This window comes from Adelges cooleyi, unplaced genomic scaffold (genome assembly GCF_023614345.1).
Source record: "Adelges cooleyi isolate 19-005CV unplaced genomic scaffold, UGA_ACOO_1.1 ACOO_flye_CR_arks_rails_tigmint_CR_PRNA_8, whole genome shotgun sequence".
NCBI lineage: Eukaryota > Metazoa > Arthropoda > Insecta > Hemiptera > Adelgidae > Adelges > Adelges cooleyi.
This window is the reverse complement of record NW_026096513.1, coordinates 4,746,734-4,772,330: the sequence shown is the minus strand read 5'-3', so window position 1 is coordinate 4,772,330 and position 25,597 is coordinate 4,746,734. Positions and strand designations below refer to the sequence as shown.

Here is a 25,597-nt window from a genome sequence, read left to right as displayed (position 1 = left end):
TTAATACTATGTTGTGCAAATTCAATAAATATAATTAAGCGCACGTACATTAGATTTATAGATTTATACTTTTATCTTATACTTTTTTTAACTTTATTTTTAGATACTTAAAAGTGTCATTAATGGGTGGCTCCTTTTATCAAGTATTTCATGTTATATTTTTATTTTAGCTAATACTCTTATTGTACCCATTGGGAACGGATTGTGTATATATTAATAAAGAAAAAAAAAAAAATTTTTAGATACATTAAAAAAACGACAGTTTATTAGTGGAGATTAGGGGGGGGAGGCTTTAGGATTCTAAAAACTTTTAAGCTTAAAATTAGTGCTACATTTATTTATTTTTCGACAAATTTCTCACTAAAAAATAAATGTAGGTATTTTGAAAAGCACTATTTTTAAATTTTAAGGTTTTTAGTATCCCAGCTCCCACCCTTATCTTAATCTCCACCAATATGACAGTTTGTAGTTTTCCAAAAAAAAACCATAGCTCGATTAAGACGCATCCAGCTTTCTGAACACGTTAATTAAATTAATATAACGTACCTATTATAATATATTGATATTATTATATTGTATATTATTATTATTATTATTCGTAAATTGTACACTGTGCACGTATTCAATAAAATATCGTTACAAAAACAGTTTTAATTTAATCATATTTGACTAAAAAGATATATGGGGAGAATTTCTACAATAACTAATTACCATCTCTGAGGTAAGGGCGTCCGCAGGAGGGGGGCAAGTAGGGGCAGTTTCCCCCTTGGCTTTTTTCTAGGACAATTATCATAATCATTATGTAATGAAAATATTACAAAATAAACATTTTTTAATTTAAAAATTTACATTTTTTTTACTGAGGCTCAAGTGAATAATTAAACGTCTCGACTATAAAAAAATTAAAATTCATAAAATAGTTTGTTCTATCACCGTATTAGTCTGAGTGTGTATTGTCAACACGGTTATAAACACATATTACATACCATAATAATTTTTACCATACCTACAACCGTATTTTTAAAGTGATTTCAGTATCAGTATTGAGTATCATTAACACCAATAAGTAATAAAAGTAATAAGTTAATTTCAAAACGGAATGGTTGTTATTTTTTTTTATTAAACCTAGAAACATTAAATAATGTAAGGTTTATTTTTTTTTGTGCCTCGATATCTATTTGTGCAGCAACTTTATACATAAGAATTCACCTTCAAAATCGAGAAAAACACCCAACAAATATATATATATATGTATTTATTCTTTTTTGAACCAGTAAAAAAAATATTTTAGGGTAGTATTAAGGGTTAGTTTATTGATATTTTCATAGTTTTATGGCCTAAGCTAGCTCAATTATTTACTTTAAGTAATAAAAAAAAATAATAATAATCATATCTTATACAATAACATCTGTTTAAATGTAATATTTATACTTAAAAAAACTAAAACTAAAAAACCAAACAGTTTTTAAAAAACTGATGCTCGTAGCCGCTAAAAATCTGAAAAAATTAGAATAATTTTTTTTTTACTCCAGAGGACAAGAGGAACAGAAAAATATAAGAAGAACAATTTTTTGGTCTACTTTAATGGCTATACCACTTATCAACAACAATAAACATATTTGTCAGACACCACCTGCTGGCTGTTGATACATTCACACATAGCAACCTGAAAATAAAAAATGGTTGGAGAGTGATTTTTCCTTTTAGATGGTTTTTTGGTGTTTAGCTCGCGATCTATTGAAAAAATATGACGACAGAAATGTTCTTAGTTTATGTAGTTGTTTGAATTCTAAAAACTGTTATAAAAAATTGTGCTCTCTGGCTTAAAAATTGTAAACGTTTTAACGTTTTTGTATTTGATCCCGTGATTTTTTCTGTTATACGTAGACCTTACTTTATCAATGCGCAGGCTGAGAATGAAAAATTCCCTTTTGGTTAAAATCCTGTAATTGCGTTTGAAAAAGTTTTACCAAATGTCAAAAAAATCAGAGTATCTAATTTTTACGAACCTAGAACACTTTCATTTTGTATATTTTTATAGTGAATGTAGGTAGACACACTGTTGATGGATCAAAAGACGAGCAAATAAAAATCATTAATATTTAGAAAAAAAAAAAAATGTTTGGTAAATATTGAACATAGAACATTTTTATTCTCAGCTCGCTAATGGTTGCTATCGTCACATAAGACATTATTTCAAATCTAATCCATGTTTTATTAGGAAATTAATTAATATATAAGTACGAGTAATTAAAAAGAACAAATAGCAAAGTGACAGTAAGTATATCCGATATATTTTAGTATTATTAGTCGTTCATAAAGATAAAATAGTGTATAATATTAAGCACAACAAAAATATTTTTTATTATACAATAAATATCTTTTATCTTTTGGCTATTGATAATAACATAAGATACTGAAAATAATTTTTATTTAAAAATTTTAGCATTAAAGATTTACAAATGTATTTAATAGTAAATATAATATGTAATAGCATTATGCAATGATCACTACACATAATTATTTTAAAAATACTACAACTTTGTGTTCATCATTTATTGTGTACATACATTTAAATTTAAGTATATTATGTAATAATTTTGTGCAATAACACTAAATATATATTATTTCTAAGACTCTAAAATATTTTGGTCTACATTTCCTGTGGATTGTAAGTTGTTATATTCTACAACCTAGTAGTTCTAAACTATTAATCAATTTCATTAAATGTACTACCTTTTTAATATAAGTCAAAATGTATATTTTTTTCACTTTGTTTCAATTTCAGTAACTTTGGCCATTAGCTGTATTAAAATATTAAATTTATTGTAATTAATTAAATATATATATATATTATTTTTTCAATCAAAACTTTTTATAATTTTTTTTTTAAATTGTACAATAGGAATATTCTACAACATTGTAGTGCTAAACTATTAATCAATTTAACTAAATGTACTACCTTTTTAATATAAGTCAAAATATATATATTTTTTACTTTGTTTTAACTTCAGTAACTTTGACCATTAGCTGTATTAAAATATTAAATTTATTGTAACTAATTAAAAATATATATACTAGTTTTTTTATGAAAACTTTATATAATTTTTTTTTTTAATTGTAAAATAGGAATATTCTACAACATAGTAGTGCTAAACTATTAATAAATTTAATTTAATGTATTAACTTTATAGTATTGTTTAAAAATGTGTGTAATATACTCTAAATATTATTTTATTAATCACAAAACAAATGTATTCAAGCCCAAATATCTCTCCATCAATAGTTTAACACGTAAAATATCATGATGATGTTTTAAATCGAATTTTTTTATCAGACTATTCTCTAATCCGTTACCTATGCAAAATATCTCAAGCAAAATCCTTTAATTCAACCCATTCATATCAATCAAATTTCCTAACGGATCTCTTATCTCTTAACCCCTATCTCCTATATCCTACCCCTTATCTTAATCTCTAATCTCTTATCTCTAGTATTTTATATCAGATAACAGCGTAACTGTTTTTGGTAACAAGTTTTTGGTAACGCTTGTTTTGTGACAGTTTTTGGTAACAGTTTTTTCGGTTTTGAGCAAGAGCTAAGACATGAAAATGTCAACAAAAAAAAAACACTAACACTACAAAACTAAAGATTAGGGTGTGAAAGGACATGCAAGCATTACTGTGAGAAATTATTAAGATAAAATCTACGTTCAATAGTTTTAGAGACTACAAATTAGATAGTGGGGAACTTGATAAAACTCTTCCTCTTCTTTGCTGCATTTTTCAATAACCTGCTTTAAATAGACCATCGTCTAGCAAATAGTATTTTTACCGGTTTCACCGGTTTGGCAGTCGCAATGTGGTCGGTTTGAGAGTTTGATCCAATTGGGGCTTGCCTAGGAGATTTAGAACCGTACCTTTCTCTTCGTATTCGATCCATTGCTCTCACTGAAATCAGACGCAATAAATAAGGATTTGTATGTTAACGTATGTCTTTTTCATACATATTTTCGGGGAGGAAATTAACTTGAAAAAAAACTACCGTTGCCAATTTTCTTTCTCAGCTATACTAGTCCCCACCACGTAGTTCAGTATATACTGTATATTTTATAGTAAATACGATTTGCCTTCAGTTTCAAAAGTTAACTCCAAAAGTATTTAGTTAAAACGTGTTATCGAACAGACAACAGATACAGTTAACACTACTTTTTAAAATAGCTATCTAAATAGCCATTATATTATACTTAACAAGTAAATTTAGTTATAAAAAATGTATTTTTAGCTTAGATGCGTAGCTGAGAAAGTATTGTTTTTACAATAATGGGTTTTTATAATTTTTTTTCCCTCATGTCTGGACCCACATACCTTATAAAAAGCTGAACCAATTTATTCACGAAGCACCTCTAAGAAATCAAGAATCATACCTGAAAGGTACTTATTGGGCCAAACATTTAAAACGTTCACCAATTCTTCCTTAAAACCGATAAAAACACCCAAGAATTTTACACATTTTTTAAATAACGGCTTTCTATAACTTTTTGTTAATTAATCGAATGAGTTCCATGTTTGTATAGAAATATTCTTCCGATAAAGTACTATTTGATTTGTTTTGCGGTCTGTACAAAACTGCGATTTCTGTCGTCAGTGATGGATTTACAAGGGGGGGGGGTAAATATATAATGTTAAATATTAATATAAATGACATCAATATAATCATCATTAATAAAAATACAGTCAACGGTTTTTTAATAGAAATAATGCCTTTGATACACATATTATTTTTCAACATCCCCCTCGCAAAAAAAAAAAAAAATGTTACAAGTCTGCCACTGTCCGTCGTGATCCAACGATTTCATTATAACGTTAAACGTGCCGGGGTTTGGTTATAGAATTCAAACGCTTTACTTAAGATAACGCACAGTAAAGCATGAGAACACCAAATCAAACGCTCGGCCGAATCCGTGACTTTGTCTTGACTGGAGCCTAGGTATATGCTGTGTGTGTGTGTGTGAAAAAAAAACTACATATTAATAAGTTTTAAAATGTATTTTTTGTTTTTTTTTTCATTATAGTTTTTATTGGGTTATATGATGGCTCAGCAATTACATAGATTTTAAAATATAATTAAGTTAATTGCGGGTGACAACAATTTTTTTTATTTTTTCTTATTATACTTTTTATTTATTTAAAATTAATTATTTCTAAAACGAAGGTACACTGTAATGTAAGTAATATATGAAAATTATCTAAATACACACCAAAATATAATATTTAAAATACATTTAAAACATACTGAAAACATGTAATATAGGGCGCAAAGCAATCCACTTTCAGTTATAACAATTGTTGTACACCTGTTACCTTTCCTGTCCCCACTATACACTCTCCCAACTATGTCTCACTCTACTACGCTGGATTTCAAAGTATAAGGGATTTTTTAAGTATTGTTATTTGAATTTCTACCTAAATATTGTTTTAAAACATTTTTACAATATTATTATAAAATTTAAACCGAAAAAATAAATTGTTTTTGGATTTCGGATGTGTTTAGGGGAACGGAAAGCGTCAATTTTTTTACAAATAAAGATTAAAACTCGGAGTCATTTTCTGAAGTGTCTACCCAACCGATTTCAATAATTATTGTTTTGTTTTATTGCTTAACATCTTCTCTATGGGGGCTAAGACCGATTTTTTATTTTTATTTTTTTCAAAAAATACTTATAAGCATTTTTATTTTTATTTTTTATAGTTTTTTATAACACATCTAACTACTTTTTTAATTGCTAAATCAAAAATCGGCCTCTTAGTCCCTATAGGAAAAATGGTAAGCTTCGCATAAAAAAAAAAACTTGAAATCTGTCCAATAGATACGCCAGAAAATGACTTCTATGAAAGTCATTTTTTATCGAACCTTCGTCGTAACTCGGAGAAAAATAACTTCAAAAGTATTATAATTAGAAAATTGTAAAATGTGTTCGCCTTGAAATTAATAGCCATATTATGATAAATGGCTATTAGAACAATTTTTGTCAAATATTGCCTATCCTTTGCCCCTTAAAATAGCGCTTTCCGTTCCTATGAATTAGTCGAATTAGTTCCATATTTGTATTAAATATTCTTCCGATGAAGTACTATTGATGTGCGTTAACAAACCGGAAAATATCGCAAAGCCTATTCCCTAGAAAGGATAGAACTTTTTTCCTTATTTTTTCTTTTCGGGCATACTGGGTAACCTAGCCGGATCTAACCGTTTTAGGGCTTAAGGTCTAAAAATTAGACTGAAAGAAGATCTGGTATGGGTCTAAAAAATATTTGATTTTCTTAAAAATCATTAGTCAAATTTGTTCTTATTTAAGAAGAACTTAACAAAAAAGGATTTGATATTTTGTTTTACGGTCTGTACAAAACTGTGATTTCTGCTGCCAGTGGCGGATTTACAAGGGGGGGGGGGTAAATATATAATGTTATATATTAATATAAATGACATCAATATAATCATCATTAATAAAAAAACAGTCAACAGTTTTTTAGTAGAAATAATGCCTTTGACATACATATTATTTTTCAGAACACCCCTCTTCACCTAAAAAAAAAATGTTACAAGTCTGCCACTGTCCGTCGTGATCCAACGATTTCATTATAACGTTAAACGTGCCGGGGTTTGGTTATAGAATTCAAACACTATACTGAAGATAACGCACAGTAAAGCGTGAGAAGCCCAAATCAAACGTTCGGTTGAATCCGTGACTCTGTCTATATGCTGTGTGTGTGTGTGTGAAAAAAAAACTACTTAGTAATAGGTTTTAAAATATATTTTTTTTTTTTCTTATTATACTTTTTATTTATTTAAAATTAATTATTTTTAAAACGAAGGTACACTGTAATGTAAATAATATTTGAAAATCATCTGAATACGCGCCAAAATATAATATTTAAAATACATCAAAAACATTTTGAAAACATGTAATATAGGGCATAAAGCAATTCACTTTTTCAGCTATAACAATTTCTGTACACCTGTGACCTTTCCTGTCCCCACTATACACTCTCCCGATTATGTCTCACTCTACTACACTGGATTTAAAAATACGAGGGATTTTTTAAGTATTGTTACTTGATTTCCTACCTAAATATTGTTCTAAAATATTTTTACAATATTATTATAAAATTTAAACCGAAAAGATAAATTGTTATTGGATTTTGGATGTGTTTAGTGGAACGGAGAGCGTCAATTTTTTACAAATAAAGATTAAAACGCGGAGTCATTTTCCGAAGTGTCTACCCAACTAATTTCGACTCCCCCCCCCCAAAAAAAAAAAAGTTAAAAGTCTGCCACTGTCCGTCGTGATCCAACGATTTCATTATAACGATAAACGTGCCGGGGTTTGGTTATAGAATTCAAACGCTTTACTTAGGATAACGCACAGTAAAGCATGAGAACACCAAATCAAACGCTCGGCCAAATTCATGACTCTGTCTTGACTGGAGCCTAGGTATATGCTGTGTGTGTGTGTGAAAAAAAAACTACATAGTAATAAGTTTTAAAATGTATTTTTTGTTTTTTTTTTTTATTATAGTTTTTATTGGATTATATGATGGCTCAGCAATTACATAGATTTTAAAATATAATTAAGTTAATTGTCGGGTGACAACAATTTTTTTTATTTTTTCTTATTATACTTTTTATTTATTTAAAATTAATTATTTCTAAAACGAAGGTACACTGTAATGTAAGTAATATATGAAAATTATCTAAATACACGCCAAAATATAATATTTAAAATACATTTAAAACATACTGAAAACATGTAATATAGGGCGCAAAGCAATTGCTTAAAAATTAGGAGAGGGGAGGGAAATTAAAGGGGAAGAGTGGGGAAGAGAGAGGAAAAAAATTACCATGTACATGAATATAATATTGATTAAAGTAACTAGGTACGGTTTATTTGTTATATTAATATTCCCTCATATATTAATAAAATTCCCTCAGATATAAAGTCATATTCATGATCCAATGTTTTCTTTTAAGAAAAAACTAACGGGTTTTTTTTAATGATTATAACTTATAAGGCAATTTTGAAATAATCAATGTTGAAAATAATTCAAGTTTTAGTACTAAAAATGTTTTAATAAATAAATGTTTTGTAATTATTTAAATTGTTTTATATTATTAAGTAAATATTTTAACGTGCACTTCAAGTATTACTTTAAAAGTTATTACTTTCTCTCTATTTCATCATTTCGAGTTCCTCATTTTCCCGTCTTATACTTTTTTGCCAATGATATTGATTTTTAATGTAAATTTAGCTGTCTTAATATTATTGATTTTGTGTATTATATGCCATATTTTTTCTATAGTCTATACTGTAACATTATTCTTGTTTTTAGGCTAAAGTCTGTTTATTTATAATAAATAAAATGATGTCACATTGTCACCACTAGGAGAAGGAATATTTTACCCATTTTTACAAAGTTATGGAAATTAAGTTATTAAATATTATTTGAAGTTTATTCCCAACCCTAGCATATACAAAGTTCATGTCTGATAACTTTCCTTTTGTACTTAACACGACTACATTGTATAGTCAATAGTGTATTATGTTTATTTTATTTGTCTAAATTAACTAATCGAAAATATCGATTTTAAAGCTTTGTTACCTTAATTATAATATTGAATGGTTCGAGTGAAATATAACGGAATACAATGTCAATGACAAAGGGTATTATATAACCCTACAGTTTGGTGTTTACGTAGACATAATCAAATATTAGGTGAGTTGAATTTAAAAACACATAATATCCGTAAAAATCTACTCCCCACGTTGAATGGAGATTTCAAAGATAAGTTTCACATCTAAAATTTCGACCTACTATTACAGATTTGTATTGAAGGTTTTTTTGTTTATTGCGATTTCATTACGTTCACTTATAATAGGTAATAATTCAAAAAACCTGAGACCAATATGCTCCGTCTCCACTATATATATATATATATGTATATGCCTACTGTGCTGCCTTTTTTTTTCTGACGTTACCTAACCCGGGGACAAATTGTTGAAAATCATAAATAAACTACAAATATGACGGGAAAAAATACAATTTATAAAAGGCTTACAAAAAAATCGCACAGAAACGTCTAGCACTCGGGTAAAATATTTCAATTGCATTTTGCAAAAATAACATTTGTACATTTGCTTTCCTTTCCATCACAATGACTTTAGATTGCAACCGTTGAAACGTCATTCAAAGGCCGGCAGTACACTCTCGCCGAGGCGACGATGCGGGGCGAGGGTGTGCAGCTGCCGGTATAACCTTTGTCGTTTTGCAGGCTACCTAACCGACCTTTGTTAACATAAACTGTGTTTGTCGATGTCATTTCCGAACATTATAATATTTTCATTTCCTCTCAAAGGGATTCGAAAATCAATTTATTATAATTATTTTTACAATGTTTGACCTGTAATAAGCGTTTATACATTTTTCTTTTTTATAATATTTATACAGCACACACAACTACTTTCCTAATAACGCATTACAGTTAAATTAGTTGTTACATATTATTATTGAGAAAATTATAAGCTTTCAATAAGAACAAATAAAATAAAATAGGAATTATTATAGTTAAACAAGTGTGGCAAATAGTTATTTTTACAAAAGTAATTTTTTTTTTATCAAATATTCACCAAAACACAAAAAAAATAAATTAATAAGTATTTATCGTTCAACAGTAAGTACAAAGTGAATATATTTAAAATTGGGTTCGGTAGAAAAACGTCAATGCAAAAACGGAAATAACCAAGATAATTTTAATAGGTAAAAAATACATTCGGTAATTATAAAACAGGATCTAGTCAAACTACTTGTGTTCTTACTTATTAACATTGCATTCATTTCGTCTATCGTATTTGTTGCCATGGTTAACCCGGATTTGGCGTATTCCGTATTTAACTTTTAGAATTGAAAGTAACTTAACCTGTAAACAAATGAAATTTTTTTTTATCTCCAAGAGTTAACTTATTCGGATTTGGTTAAATCGGCATTCACCACCCGCGTAAACGTAAACCGTAGTAGTTATTAATTAACCCAAGTAGTAAAAAAATGTTTTCAATAATGTATGTAAAACGTTCGAATGTTGCAGATATTGTAAATAGAATATTTGTAAAAAAAAACTGATTTTATTTGTACAATGATAATGAAAAACATTTTTACAATATAAAAGTATGTTTTATACCGATATTTTTTAAGCCATATTTTCCAACCATTTTTTCTTAATATTACGGATTTGATTAATGATGTTTTTAGAACATTATATATGTAAATATGTCTTTTAAAATAAAAATAAAAATGGCCGTATAAAAGTTAATAAAGTATTCTACTAACACAATAAAATATTTTACAAATTATTGATACAGGATCCATAATGAATCGTGGTACAGTAACATTTTCGATGAATTACTTTTTTTTTTTTTTAGCTAAATATTTCGAATTTAGATATTTATTATATTTAACGAAAAATAAACAGTGAATGATGTCAAGTTCAAAGTATTAACACAGAATAAATTAAATTATTGTATTAAATTAAATTTATTCTGTGGTATTAAGGGTACCAACCCCTTAAAGTCGAACAACTCCTTGTGATTTATGTATATATGTTGCATAATAATAACTCAAAATGTATATTTATGCAAAAACAGTTATATTTATTCATTATTTACATTACATCATAGAACTTTTCATAGATATAATTAATATATTGGTTGTTATTTGAAGTTTTTAAAGTTACCCTCCATATTACTCATATAATTGACTTGAATAATTTTCTTTTACTGGTATAACAGAACAACGATTTTATGTGATGGTTTTTTTAGCCAAAAATTTTCGTCGAAGAGTTACTGTAACAGAATTTATGAATGAGCATGTTGTATGTTTTAAAAATGTTTCTTTACTACTTAGTATATATATTAAGCTAATAAAATCATTTAGTTTGTATCATCTGTAGATGACCGCGATGGTATTTTGAAGTTAAAGCCCAGTGCATTTAAATTAGACGTTGTATTAGTGTGTTTACTATTTTGTTTATATTCGTATGTTTTAAAATGTTAAAACTAAATTTAAAAATGTCACAATAGACTTCGGTTAATTTTTTTAACCAAGATAGATTTTTCTTCGTTATTGTTGGAACGAAAAATCGCAATTAAAAATGAAGGTAGGCTAAAACCAAAATTACTTAATATAAAAAAAAAAATTAAAGTGTAATTATAAAACAGTTAAAATAAATTTTAATATGGAAACGTATCTAAAAAACGATTGGTTCCGTTGATTGGTTGTGATGTAACTAATAAGCTGTTTTGTTTTTTATGTATTTTATTTAGTCGATCAAATGAAATAAGTTGGAGTAAACTATTGTTGATAATAATATTTATCGGGTATTTGCTAAAAATAAAATCTCACGAAAAAACTCAAGCTTACATAAATTCTCAGTTGAATTTAAAGTTGTTAAGAAAATAGGTAATTCGTCAACAGTTAAATAGTGTATTCCGTTTAAATATTCCGAAATATAACGAGAAAGACAATGTGAATCGATATATTTTGTCTAAAATAATTGGTTGCATTAAATTGTAATGGTGCGTTTGAAATTGACCTACATGCCTAAAGTACCTAAATCGTACCTAAAGCCGATTCAATGAATCCGGTAGTATTTAGAGGACTTTTAGTGCAGAATTTGACTCTGCACTTAGAACGGTTTTGGAGCTTCTTTAATCCAACTGGTCATGATGCCACGTGTTTGTCCGAATGTATTAAATCTGCGCTTCGAGATGTTTTAACCGACAAACAAAAATTAACTACACAAAGTTATGACGGTGCTAATGTTATAAGGAGGAGTAAAAACTTTGATAAAATCTGATTATCTTTTTTGCGTAGTAGGTACTATGTCAACAGATCGCCTATCCGCATTATCTATGTTGTCAATAAAAAGAAAATATGTTTAATAGTATTTATAATTTTAATAAAAAGCTTATTAATATGTTTGCCGAAAAGAAAGCAAGAAGAATTGAGTAATTTTTAAAAATGTGTCTGATTAATAATTAATTTAAAAAAATGAATTATTAATAAACATATATGATCTTTAATTTGATTTGTAATTAATTTGTTTATGTAATTGACTGCTATAAGGTTTTATTACATTTTATAAATATGCACCGTCAACTATTTTACCCACGAGCCGCCACTGTACAATTTGTGTACTAAGAGAGTGCCACGCCACATTTTATTTCACAAAATACAATTTTGGCACAAGTTATTAACACATGGAAATATGTAACTTTCTATTATAGTTTTCTTTATAGTAGTTTAATCGAAATTCTCCCATGTCAAAATCTACATGAAGTCTAGATTTCTAATTTAGTGTGGAAGCATTTTTACGCAAAGACCGTTTATTTTTTCAGAAAAGTCCATCAAATCGAAATCAAAATTACAAAGGTCATATCATACATATTTATATATTATAATATACTTTAGAGAAAGGCGGTTCAACAATTTTTTTTTTTTAATCATTCCACGATTACAATTGAACGATTAATGTTATCATATATTCGATGGTTAATGATTACAAAACGTGATCGTGATTACTGATTACTTTTACAAAATGATTAAACGAATTAATGATTAATTTAAACACGATTACATTGTTGCAATCGATTACGTAGTTTAATCAATAAAGCAATCGATTACGCCCAACACTGCTACCACCACCCCGCACTACACCACCAGACGTAACGCTGCGGCAGCCACGGCAAACGCCACCCACCTCGACACCTCGACGGTCGACACTGGAACGCAACGATAAAAAGCGTTGTAGCCTGCGCGGCTGCCGGTAAGCCATACCTACACCCCCTCCTACACACCCACACACTCACACAGGCATTCGCCGCATCACCGACTGATGTCGAGCCGTTGCGAGGTGAGGGTGCAGTTGACGCGTTTCAGGTGGAGTGGCGAGAGCGCTGGGCTGGTTTGACCCATTGCCGGATTGCCCCATTGACCTAGAAACCGGCAGATAGCAAAGGCCGCTGCGTTATTACGGACGGTTATTGGTCGATACCGAACATCAATAAACCAATATAAACCAATGGGAGTTTCCCGAGTGCGTCCGCAGTCTTAAAACAACATTTTATTCAATAGCCCACATGCGTCCGCAGTTAGCACGGGGGAAATCACATTTCACTTGAAGCGTAGCCTTCGGTATTAACTGAGCATTAGTTAATATAATTTGTATAAAATACAAGTGTTTTTTAATTTTCTAAATGTCATCACCAGAGAAGATAAGCCAACACGGTAAGCGTGTAATAGTTATTGTTGGATACAAATTAAAATGTTATAAAACATTAAAGAATGATGTACAAAATATAACAATCCGGACGGCCACGCAGACAATAAGAAAACCGAAATTGACGACTAGTAAAAAAATTTATTTTATTGATGAAAGCATCAAATAATTTAAAGCTGGTTTAATTATTTTGTAAAAAGAATGGCATATCATCAGCCACAACATAAGCACCAGGGAAGTAATTAAAATATATCAAACGCACATTATTGAAAATAAGTTAAGAACACTCACCCAAAAATTGGGTGTAAGCAAAAAAGAAACATACCGTAATAATTTTAACCCGGAAAATATTTACACGCGTAGGCCGAAAATGTATTATTATTGTTAAAATAAATATTTAATCATTTCATTTTTACAAAAAAAAAAATTTTAATCGCTTACAAATTATCCGATTTTTTCTAAAATCTAAATATGTAAATTTCTTATAATTTACTTTACAATAGTTTAATCGAAATCTCCCAGGTCAAAATCTACTAGAAATTTCGGTCTCTAATTTAATATGTATTTTTATGCTAAGACCGTTATTTTTCAGAAAAGTCCCTCTCCCGGGACATGTTCTGTGTAATATTAGCAAAACACTTACGTTGGAAACAAATATTAAATATCAGTAATAAATAATACCATTATAGGATTATATAGAATATCATTATACCATTAAGCCCATTGGCCATCATGGACCAAAAGTTGTATTTATTTATTAACTTAATTTTATTATTATTTTGCCACGCGAAAAAAAGGACAGACTACAACCCTAATGGACAGACTGCGTAATTGACGAGCAGACGGATGTAAAAGAGGAAAAGGGTTACTCAGACAAAAAACCGTCTAAAACTGTCTGATCCAAAGCCCAACATTCAAAAACTCGTTATTGAACGTCCGTCTAAACTATAACTCCCTACTGTCCGAATCTACATTGTAATGTTTAACACTAATATTATGATGTATAGCTGCATAAATAATTTAGATTGTATTTATAACCTAGGTAGTTTTTTTTTTGTAGCAAAAAGACAATGGCATCTAAACACGAAGTACTAATAAAGCCTAATTTCACAAGAAAAAACCATTTCTTAATATTTAGGCAAAAATGTTGAGAACTTAAATTTGAATTACTTTAGTAGTTTAACTTAGTCTGAGTGCCTCAAAACTTTTAGACCTAACTCATGTGTATTTAGAAACAAGTTTCTAGTGGAAATCACTCTAAAAATATTTTCAAAAAATAAGTAATTTTTTTCCATTTTATAATTTTGCAGTTAGTTTGTAAATTTTATGCTATAGTGTTAACCTGAACTTACTCTCGCATAACTATTAATAATTTGTAAACTTAATAAATACTATTTAATTTGAAAAAAAAAATGTTTAATTAATATTATAATATTATGTATAATAATATTACATAATATATTGCATTTAATATTACCAATATAACTTAATATACAAACTTATAACTTAATAATAATAGAAAAGTTGTAATTCCGAATTCGATAGAAGATTATTAGGGTTTGATGTAAATATAGGTAACTATATACCTCAAATAATTTTTAATAATCGTTAAAAAAATCGAATTATATCATCATGACGTATTGTATTTATGACCTACTTAAGGTATTTTTTAAATCGCCCACAAAGTTGTAAGAAACACCGTTTTTATATACTAAAACTTATCCGAGTTTTTGTAAACTAAAAATACTCACGTATTCCGTAATATCTCAAAACAGACATCATAATACAAGTTTTTTACCTTTGGAATTTTTCTGTCTGAAATAAAAAAAAAAAAGTTATTAAAAATAATTAAATACAAACTGTTAAATTATAAGCGCTGGCTTCTTTATTTAAATATATATAAATATTAAGTGTAATGTATTTTTTTTTGTATCATATAGTGTGCTGTAACATTCTCGAAGAAATTTGTAGAAAAAAGAAAAAATAGCTAATAATTATTTTTTTAAAATTTTTCTTTTTGAATAATGTTTATGCGTGTTTTATGTTTATTTTATTATGTTTTTTTTTTATAAAGATTAAAGTGTTACAAATAATATATTGGTTATGTCTGGGCTTTTTTTTTGGGGGGGGGGGCAAATTTTATGTTGCCCCAAGCGGCAATTTTTGTAAACACGAGCCTGGTTGTAGGTAATGTGTAATCATAAAAGCAATTAATAAAAAAAAAAAATTAGAGTTATTGCCAGAGTTGAACAAAATTTAATGCAATAACAAACAAAAACAAATTAAATATACTGTTTATTTCACAAAAAAATAAAAATTTTTTTTTCGAAAAATTCGTATCAATTTGTAAACATTAACGAGTATTGTATTATATTTTAATAAATAAAATATTCAAATAATTAAGAAAAACTTATTATAGACGCACCTTATTTTTTTTTTGCTATTGATCGTATTTGAGTGTGGCAAGAATCTGATGTTAGGAAAACTGCAACATGAATGCACTTGTGCAACTACACTACTGGTCGCCCACGGCGGTTGCACCAGCATCAAGCCGTCGGCCAGGGTAAGGTTTTGCTGAACCACTCTCTCTCTGCCTACCGCCGTGCACATACTAGCGCGCCCCGTGAAAATTGATTTTGCCCAGGTCAAGGTGAATACAAATGCATATTGCACTGCATTCATTATGTTTAAATTAACAGCTAAGCGGATCAATATTTTTTCTTTCTAAATAGTTTTTAAAAACTCATATTGTTAAAAAAAATATATAAAAATGATAATTTTTTTTTTAAATAACACAAAAAATTATATCTATATTACTTAATATATCATAAAGTAAGAAATTATAAAAAAAAAAAAAAAAATAGTGAGTAAATTATATATTTCACTCACCAGCGGTTTTTTGTAGTTAAATTGTAATCTTATACCAAAATAAATATAGGTAACATGATATTATTCTTTTTGAACATTTCAAGTGTTAAAACATTACGTACCTGGTACACATACATGCTTTGTTTTAATTTACAGGGTGGTTCATTAAGGATAAGACACTCATTTCGTATGATCATAATTTTTTTCAATAGTTACATCACATTACTTCTACTCTTCATTTGATGTTTAATTATAAGATTTATTTTTTGTTGCAAAATAACTTGTCCTAAACTTTTAAAATATTTGCTGTTTAAGTGCAACGGTTAGATGCATCTAGGTATAATAACGCCAATCGCCAAGAGCATTGTACCTAATGCCAATTATGTGCTTAAAAATGAATTTTTAGTTTAAGGGTGGATATGATTTGGGGTGCATTTGTTACATTTTTGTTTTAAATGTATTCACTTTTTGTTATCTCTGGTGAAACCAGTTGTCATTGACTATTTAATAAAAAAATTCAATTAAACAATTTTTGGTCGTTAGGTAAAACCACTCATCTGTATTGGAATTTATAATGTATGAGTGACTAAAGAATTAAATGGTTCATTTATATATCAACGAAAACCAAGTGAATGCTCTCAGTTTGTTAGTTGTACATTCACTGATTACATACTTAACATACTACAATACATTTAAATGACAATTACACTTGAGACTTTACACCTTAAAGGACTTGCTTCCACAAGGAGTTGAACAAAAGTAAAAAAGAAAGCAGAGTTTAAACATTATGTAATCTTTATAAATTGGTCACAAATATAAAATAGGTTCTCTCTATATAAATGTATTGTTATAATAACCCATAAATCGTTGTTAACAATATAATGATATATTTTCATATTTACTTACTCACACATAGCAACCTGGAAATTGACTACTGTAAAAGTGTAATTTTCCCCTTTTTTGGGGGGTTTTCCTTTATATAAAATAAGTTTGATCACAGTTTTTTTTTGAGGAAATTGTATATGTTATAATTCCATTCTAGATAATATACCTTCGGTCTAATTTCCTCGATTTAAATCCCTAAAACTTTGCTTCGAAAAGTGAAATAAAGAAAAAAATTCTATCTTTTCAATTGGAAACTGTTTAAATTCCACACAAATTTGGAATTAATTTGACTTGTTAGGTGTTAAATCTTAAAATTGCGCCAAACAAGTTCTAAAAACATTCAGCCTTTTTCCCAGGAGGAGGGAGGGTTGTTGAAATTTCGGGGTTTCCCGTGTGTAATTTTGTTGGTAAAACTTTTTATACTAAAAATGCTAAGGTTATAAATCGAAAATATACATCGATCGAAGGACAAAAACAATATATAAAATAATTGTCGATGTTCGAATTACAATTTTTTTTTTTGTGCACATCTTAGTGTTACTTTTTACGTCGAAAATTCGAAGGTCATAGCAAATAATCAAAACTTGAAAATGTTATCTAATCGGATATACTATTTATGTACGATTTGCGCACATAAATATTTTATTCATTTACAACTACTGCCTTTAATAGTGCGTAAAACAAACAGTAGCCTAAACTTAAGTATGGCTATCGACGGATATTCTCAAAGGAAAAATCCATTACAATTTGGGTTGGGATTCGAGTTGCACCGAGCCGACTGAATGTGATAAATATGAAAATGTGATAAAACATGAAAATGCTCTTTTTCGTGGTTGCAGACTCGGCTGAAAAATACTTTTTTAATATAATATCCTTCATTTAAAAAGTTAGTAATTTATATTTTACCATTTAAGTTAAATACGTTTATATAAAAATAATTAGTTTTGAAGAGGGGTAAAAACAAAAAAAAACAAAATGGTAAAAATTTCAATCACATTGTATAAAAACAAAATACAATAGTTCACGATAATATGATCACCCTGTATTCAATTAATAAAAAATATACATATAATTTTAAATCGCTTCATAATTATCACGTATTATAGATTACATTTTGATAATTAAGCGCTGAATTAAATTAACTTTTAAGCAAAGCATATTTGTTTTGAAAAATAGTGGGATTAATTAATTTTTTTTCTTTATTTGTAGTTTTAGGATTTAAAATTATACTTAAAGTAGAGGTTACCAAGGTATACCGTATTGTGTAAATCTATTTGATCTATGAAAATTGCTTTTATATGTATACGAACAGAAAAATAATATGCAGGGACAAAAAATACTGTGGAATATTGAAAACAACAATTCGCATAAAGTTATAAAAACTAATAGTACCGACCTAAAAAAATAAGTTGTTTTTCAGTGAAATATTTTCGCATATGAAACATTTGTACAAATAAGAACAGTTACAACGACAACAACAGCAGAAAACACAATAACAATTTCGTTTTAACAGCAAATGAATAGATTTTCAATTGAAATGCTCGATAAAATATCTGTTTATATTTTACATTGCCAATTGAGAACAATTTAAAAAACAACCGGCTAGGTTAGGTTAGGGGCTGATTCAATTGCTGAAATTATTATTATACTTGCTGGAATTCGAAAAAGAACATACTATGCAAAGGCCTTTTTACGATATTCATATGTATACGTATATATGAGAGTTTTTATACTGAAGATTACAAAAATATTGACACATTTCCTAGCGTAGGTATAATACATTGTATAGCTGTTTATATACATGCACATTTTAAAGAGGTTACCGTCGTGTTGGTAAATTGTTCAATTGACTCATAATCAGTTTTGAACACTATTACTGTGAAATTCAAATACAAATTGGGTTCAAAACCCTGTTTGAAAACATACGTTAGATACATCATCGAAGGCGATTTTTCCCATACAAATCCATCGAGGTGTAATTAAAGGAGGGAGAGCCCTCTGGAATACCCTCCCTAGTAGCTCAAAGGCTACATAAAAAAATGTAACGTATTTTCTATAAATTTCAAAGTTAGTTTTATAAAAACATTTTACTTTTTAAGGGTTTTCGTAAGTCACAAAAAAGGGTTATGATACAAATAGATATTTTGAAGTAAAAAAAAAACATTGACAATCTTGATTGAACGTGTATTGGGAACAGCATGCTTACTTATTAGACATTGAAGAAAATGCTCTTAAGTCAGAATTTATTGTAGCCAAAAAGTGTTGTTAAATTTATAAGTGTCCAGTGAGTATGTTTTGACCCATCTTAAGGGGGTTGAAGTGGCCCGTTTGTTGGACATTTTAGGCCAACTCAGGATGGTTAGAAATTAATTATGTAAAAGTATTTGACTAAATCGGCCACTTTTCTAGGTTAATGCAGAAATCGACTAATGATATTTCATTTAAAATTGTGTTTCAGTCGTATTTTATTTGCTCAAATTTGTCTTTTCTAAGTAAAGGAATCAGTTATTTAACAATCAACTTCCATAATAACATGCACTGCTGCATTCAATCCCTTTAATCTAATCGTTGAACAATTGATTTATTTATTGTATTTTTAAACGGGTGAATACCCAATTAAAAATAAGAGAAGAATAAAAAAACATAAACATAGAATTTACACAAAAATAAAAGTATACAGATTAACATAACAGCTGACAAATACAATGGATTTCAACAACACAAAATAATAGATAAAGATAAACAATATTTACACAATTGGATTATTTAAATAATTAACAAAAGCTTCTAACGAATTTTTAACAAATAAATCAATATTATTTTTATTTACTAGTCGCATTATGCGATTTAAAAGGGTATCACGACAATAGTTTGAGAAAGGTCAACAATCTTCCCTGTGTCATCTAATATTTCACTAACATTTTTTCTATTTTTCTATAATAAAATATAATATTTGATTAGACTTCAAACTATTTTAAAATTATTTCGTGAATTAATAATTTTAGTACATGGCCGTATCCAGCACTCATTTTTTTTTTTTTTTTGGGGGATGGGGGGTTAATTTTAACATAAAACTAGTAAATAATATTTAGGATTATAATTAAATAGAACCATATCAGTTTTTTAGGTATATATACCGGGTGATTGGTTAACTATGGACCACTCAATATCTTAGAAGATATTAGACTTTTTTAATTATTTTTTTTTTGTTCTATTATAGTTAATAGGTGGGACAAATTTAATGTATTTTTCAAAATTTTAACACCATCCCTTATGCGTTAAAACCATATCAACTTTAGATTTTTAAATGGTAACCCCCAATTTTTTTTTGATGATCGTGTTTATTTTTTTTAAATTTAATTTTAGGCGTAAAAACTAGCTAAATCAGACAAGTACTTTTAAAGTTATAGCTTAGTACTACAATATTATAATATTAGCTTATATGAGATGCTTTTATAAGTTTTACAACTAAAGAAAAAAATCGTTTATCGCCGGATCTCACGTTTCACATAATAAGATTGATTAACGATACGGTTGTAGATTAAAGTTAATAGTTGACGGTCGTCGGTCACAATGAAAACGAACTAATAATAAATCTATAATAATATTATATGGGTAATGTCTTCTTATCTGTTTTTTCTGTAGTGTTCCTAGCGGTGCGGTGTACCTGTACGTATTGAATATTAGGCATTAGCTGCTGTTAACAAACAATATTATGAGCCCTAGTAAATAGTTTTTTTTTTCAATTTCAACCATAGGTTACCGTGGTCTAATCACGGTCTTATATAGAGTATATACCGTAGTTCTACCAAAACGATTCGTTACTAGCGTAGATTAATATCAACACAGAACAAATTATTATAACAATACGACTACTTGAAAACTAATCAAAAAGTTCATTTTTCTAATTTTTCAATTATTATGGTTATTTAGCGTCTTGGTTTTTACTTTAAATATTTAGCGTCTTGGTCTTAATAAGTATTACTTGTACTGGTGTCTTAACTAGTCAAATTATTAATTCTGTTAGTGAAAATATTTTTAAAAAAACTTTAATAAATAACATTCAATTTTTTGTTTTTTTTAGTATAATATTGTATTACATACAGTTAATAGATAATATGTACAGAATATATACAGAAATAAACAAAAACTAAACTTAATATGTACAGAAACTATTTTAGCATTTGTTCGAACTGGTTTATGATAGGTACATAAGATGTCAAACAACATCTTTATAAGGCATCTATTGTGTTTATTAAAATGTTTAGATAACAAAGGATTCCATAAGAACTACGTTCATCCAATACTTGTGCACTAAAATAAATTTTCATTTTTATAATTTAAAGTTGTAACGCGTCAATTTTAACTATTTCTAGTTCAGTATTTTTAATTATTTAAAGCTGTATTTATTTATTAACTCTTTATTATATTACCACCTTAAGCCTATACTATATATATTTCATAGTATTGACTATTCTTACTTATTTTAATGTGTTCATATGAACAGTAAAAGTATGTTTCTTATTTAATAAATGGTTGTTTTTCTCGTTGTACGAGGTATAAGCAAAAATTTAGAGTGACAATGATAAAGTACAATTTTTTTTGTTTTTGTACAGCTTTTTTAACAGTCATAAGCTTAAAATTCAATAATAATATTACTAACAAACATTTAAATACTATATTATGTTATGTTTATTATGATAATAGTAAAATAAAAAAACAAGTAACAAGATAAATAATATGCTTATAAGATACGAATAAACATTTTTATTTGCTAAATCATATTAAAAAATTAAGACTAAATAAAATTAACATATCTATAATTAACTTGTAAATAATAGAGGTACAACATATTGCTGTATATAGTGATGTATTTATAGGAAGTTACCTAGGGCGGTAAAGTTTGTTTGATGATTTCCCACTAGAAGAAATCCATCTCCATTTACATATTTAAGTTAAAAAATATTTATAAGTATATTCATTCAATTTACTTTTTTACACTTAATCCAATAGTTAACATTTTTTTTTTCTATTTTGTGTTTTATAATTTTATTTACTATATTACTTATAAAAACTTAATCGTAAATCACTAGAAAATTGTCAATAAATTCTGTAATAGCTAATGCCAAAACTATGCCATCATGAAAATAATTTCAAGATTTGGATTAAGACAATAACATATTTCAGAAATATTTACATTCTCAGCGGCATTTTAGATTAAATTAATATTAAATAAAGAATTCACCATTAATAATTAATAAATAATGTATTATAATTATAGATATGTTAAGTATACGTGTGTTTAAATACTTAGAGTTTAAAAACTTTATGTCACTTTTAACATGATAAAGTACTTTTAAATTATTTTATTGAATTACATTTTTAGCTGAATAACTAAATATATATAGTTGTCTAATATTTGATTTGAACTTGTGAATCCATCTTATTCTTCTTACTGACTTAATGGAAAACCGTTATCTGCAATAGTGTGCCACAGTAACTAAAAAAATAATAATAATAATAATAAATTGTTAGTGATGAATTCATAGAAATTAACTAAATTATTGCAAACTGATGATCTAATATATTTTACCTTAAAATAAAACACCTATAAATTTACTGAAAATTGAATACCACAACATTCGACAATGTATTGATGGAATTGGTTTAGACTGATTGACTACAATAATATAATACACCAAATTTGACGTTGGTAGTAGTGTAGTTGTAGACAATAACAAATATCAATGTAAGTTGAGATAGTCTATATTAATATTGAACATACTGAAACATTTAATTTAAAAAATTAAATAAGTTTCTTAGATACTTAAATAATTATATGGTTAAGCAACAAATATCAGTATACACATATATTTTTTATAATTATACAAGTATGATAATTTTTAAGTTATACGTTCATTTTTAATTAACGCATTTTAATAAAACATATTAAGTATGATAAACATAAGTAATCCAAAAAAACTTATTATGTAAAAACATTTTATATGTTCATGAATAATTAAAAAACGATTAATTATATTTTTCTAATAAAAAAATTTACTTTTACAATACACCTATATCAATAAATACATTATCTTACCTATTATTGATTCAGTAAACGATGATTGAAGACTCAATTTTTTCATAAAAAATTTTATATTTTTTCTTTGAATTCAGATACCAATATAGTAAAACACAAAACTACACATTTATAAGTTTCTCAGAACAAAGACATAATACTGTAAAAATAAAAGTTTTAATTAAATATCATGAAGCATAATTCAAATTACTCTATTTATTTTAAATAATATATTATTATAAGTACCTTTAATTTTGACATTTGATGTGCGAACATTTTATAAGTAAGGTTTTAGGTTTTATAGATTTGTCACTTGAGCAAAACTCCATCTCGGTATTCACATTTATTATGGATATTTAACATCAATGTTATTATTTAAAACACAATAAATGTTGACAGTTCATAGATCTAGTAAGTTATGATAGTATATTATTATAATATACTAAGAAATTAAGACGTACAAATCGCATGAATAAACAAAATGTGTCAAATTAACCAAAACGAATAATTGCTAAATGCTGGAAAAATATTCACAAGGTATTGATAACAAATTAAACATACCTACACTACTATACCTACACCTACTATTTTACAAAATAAATGTAAAAGTGTGTAGTGGTGGTATATTTGTCAGTCGATATAGCGGTTATCATTATTATTTACTATCGGTGAATTATATACCTAAAGTAAATAGTGTTTGGTACGGTTATGATTTTTAAACGCTACTATAGCTATTGTCAAAGTTAATTGTCAATAAATAATAACAGAGAGCAGTCAAGTGTCACCATAATATGTTAGCATCTCCAAGATATTTAATTTATTTTTTACACTCCCTTTAATTTTAAAACTGTGTAGCTCGTTAACTACTCAATCGATTTACCTAGTTTTTACGCCTAAAATTAAATTTAAAAAAAATAAACAGGATCATCAAAAAAAAATTGGGGGTTACCATTTAAAAATCCAAAGTTGATATGGTTTTAACGCATAAGGGATGGTGTTAAAATTTTGAAATATATATAAAATTTGTCCCAACTAATTACTATAAAAGTATAAAAAAAAAAAAATTAAAAAAGTCTAATATCTTCTAAGATATTGAGTGGTCCATAGTTAACCAATCACCCGGTATACATATATTATATACCGCGTAGTCGATAAATGTCAGGTGTATGAATGCATCTTTACGGGCCAATTTCTATCTCGATTATCAAGTCACTATTACGTTTTTTAGGTGCAGTTTTATTTGTTAGAATCTCTACTTTTCAATGGTGTATTTGGATTTTTGTTTTGACTATTTTAGCAGGTTGAAATAACAGATCTTTCCAGTAAACGATTACGGTGTCCTGTCGTTGTCGCCGACGCTGATAATGACTATTATTTTTGTGTATATATACATTTATAATATTTCGTTCTTCTGGGTACAAATCCAAAAATGTAATACAGTTTGAGTACACTAAAAATTCTATTTATATGTATATATATTATGTATTATGTATATTATAGTATATATATATATATATATATTAATATGTATATAATATTTTTATTATCAACATGACTCGTGCTTTTATTCATATACAGGGTCATTATTGACGTCTTCCAATAAGGTACACCAACGAAATTCGAAAAAAACTAAAATTCATTGGCATAAGCCTAAGTAGGCGATAACGATAATATCACGTATTTATTATTATTTAATTCTATTTTAGGTTAAAAGAAAACTTACATTAAAATATTTTTCGTTTTTTTACATCATTTTCAGGAATGCTTTAAAAAAAATTGGAAAAAAAGACATAAAGAAAAGGTAATACTTATATTTTTCGATGAAATTCCGGGGGGGGGGTTGAACCCGGACCCCCCCCCCCTTGAATACGGCCATGTTTTAGTAACATAACACATGTTTTTTGCCATATACATATAATTATACCATAATAAAATGTCTACACGTTCAAAAGACTGTAAACATTAATTAGATACACATGCCGGTCTTGCGTTTTAACAATGTGACCTTAAGGTCGACAAATACTGAATCTTTAGAATTTCATTGTCTATCCCGGCCAAGTATATCTCAGTTCCATTTAGACCAATTATTATCCTCATTAGGGCGTACATTTATCGCCTGGGAAAATTTCAACACCAAACACCTTTTATACACCTATTTTATAATTCCATTCAAGTGAAGGGGTTTTCGGTAATAAATTGCAAAATGGTATCTCCTCCTTGTCTCAAATCAAATATCTGGGTAGTACTTTAAATAAAAGACTAACCTGGGGCCCCCATCTAAATTCAAAAAGAAAGTCACTAAATACTCGCTCGCACTTACTACGTCCTGTACTAAAGTCCAAACTTCCGCTTCATAACAAAATTCTTTTTTATAAGTCAATGAGGTTGTGCTAAACCATCCAAACTAAAAAAAAAAAAATAGAAGCTTTCCAATCA

General features: G+C 27.6%; 1 long non-coding RNA gene across 1 annotated transcript; it reads right to left on the bottom strand.

Moving 5' to 3' along the window:
• Positions 1–3,240: 3,240 nt before the first annotated feature.
• Positions 3,241–15,821, bottom strand: LOC126845953 (uncharacterized). The gene is made up of 3 exons (XR_007686844.1): positions 15,755–15,821; positions 15,128–15,144; positions 3,241–3,950 (listed from the first exon to the last, which is right to left on the bottom strand). It is a non-coding gene; the product is annotated as an uncharacterized LOC126845953 (long non-coding RNA).
• Positions 15,822–25,597: the final 9,776 nt, after the last annotated feature.